The sequence below is a fragment of the Arachis duranensis genome, chromosome 7 (genome assembly GCF_000817695.3).
Source record: "Arachis duranensis cultivar V14167 chromosome 7, aradu.V14167.gnm2.J7QH, whole genome shotgun sequence".
Taxonomy (NCBI): domain Eukaryota; kingdom Viridiplantae; phylum Streptophyta; class Magnoliopsida; order Fabales; family Fabaceae; genus Arachis; species Arachis duranensis.
The window spans coordinates 65,735,254-65,737,488 of NC_029778.3; positions in this window are offsets into that span (position 1 = coordinate 65,735,254).

Below are 2,235 nucleotides of genomic sequence, written 5' to 3' on the forward strand. Positions count from 1 at the left end.
GGTGGACCTGCAATGACACTTCGATGCTAAAGTCAGAGAAGTGTCTATGAGGTCGAAAGTTAGGATTATTGTGCGTACTTTGGGAGAATCGTGATTCTCCTTTTTATAAGACTCTGGTGCTCTTCAAGTCGAAAATATATAATGCGTATTTACGGTACTAAATGTTAGAAATGACACAAGCAGACTTCTCGAGATGCGTCGGGTCACTGCACTGGCCCCTGATGAGTTGGGTCTGAGATCCGTCCATTTTTGGAAAGTCGAAATTAAAGGAAATAAAATATATGAATAGAAAATAAAATAAAAATAAAAATAGAGATAAAATGAATAACAAAATAGATGAATAAATAAGAATTATCCATATACAGTAAATAAATTGTAGTTTAAAGTAAATAGAAAGGAATTTAACGTACTTGAAAAGGAAAATAAAGCAAAGTAAATTAAAAATGACAAAGCAAAATAAATTGGAAATAAAAAGAAAAAATAAAGGAAATGAATAAAAGAGTTTATTCTAAACACTCACATGCACTTTATGATCTTTCGTTGCATCGATGATACTGAGAATTTGTAGAGTTTTATGTAATGATATAGTGTATCATATTGAAGTCCGATTCGTTCTGACTTCCGTCTTTCAGCTATTTATAGATTAAAAGAATAGATTTATAGAATAGTTTTTTCTTCCATCGATCTAGCTTTCTCCTATTTCTCAAATCACGATATTATCTTGACCATAAAAAATCTTGATCTTTAAATTTGTCATCCCACATATTCATTTACCTTGATTTTCAAGTTTCACATTTCATAAAATGCTTTTGGATAAAACTTTCATCTCATTTCAACCTTTAAAAGTCATTGATTCGATTCCTTTTAAAGAAAATCAAACCTTGGCCTTGTGTCAATGTTCTTATGAAACAACTCATATTATGGTACTTCGACCTAACAACCTACATGATACGGTATTTCGATATACATATTATCGACATATTCGTAAATCAAACGATATCATAGTCGAATCATATGTACGGTCGAATTTTGTGCTAACAAAAAGAAAAATATTGATAATGGTTTATTCGATGTGACTGAAACGAGATAAATACGAAAAATAAGAGTAAAAGTGACATTTTTGTTTTTGTTTCTATATTTTTACCAAACATGTTACAATAACAAATTTATTTAGGTTCCTGTCTCTAATATTTCTCTCTCCATCTTTTCGTTTATGTATTTGTGTTCCAAGATTATTCAATGAAGGCTTTAAAGTCATGGTTTTGGTACAAGGAAATTTTTTATATAAATATATATACAAAGAAGGATATTTAAACAATTTTGTTTTATTTCTTTCATCATGCTATAAAAATTGGCATCATGTATCTATGCTAAGCATATGTAGCTCCAAAAGTGGAAACAAATCATGCATCTAGAAAAGTATCACATAAATCAATCAATTAATTAACATAAATTACTTTATTTTCTGTTCCCACTGGTCACAACTCACATACATACAACTTTGTGCCATCGCTATTCCGTGTTGAAGAGGCCTCCGAATTAGAGTCTTTAGCTCAATGCTAGTAGATTCTGAAAATGACCCTTCTTCATGATCTTTAAAAATGAACTCGTCAAGTTCATACTCATAATAATAATATTATGTCTTCTACCAATTAATGTTAATTAGGATTGTTACTAATGATTTTGTCTCGGAATGCATCTTACAAAAATGCAAATTTAAACCAATTTTAGTTAATCGAATAGATAGATAAATTCACTTCTCAGTTTAAGCGAGCATTAAAAATTTAAATTTTATTATATATATAATAATTTATTGGTAAACAATAAACTATTAAATAGAATTTAAATTTATAACAAATTAATTTTTAATTTATCAACTTAAAAATATCTTAAAGAATCATAAAAATGTGAAATCTTTTAAGTAGAAAATCTTTAAATTTTGGACCTAGCTATATGGTAAAACCTAATTAATTAAAGACCTGCTTTAATTTTGATGGATTAACTATAGGGAGTACAACGTACCTAAATTTTATTTGAAAGGTACCATTTAATTGCCTTCTATGTAGGATGTATGTGTTATTATGGGATTCCATGTCCACTTGCTCAAGTCACGCGCTATCGTCATGCTGTACACCACAAAACCCTATCTTTCTATGTGACTAAGTTTGATGACAAAAGCACTCATATAATTGTCAAAACCCCACCATATGTATATGTCGTTATTGGTTTAAAGGA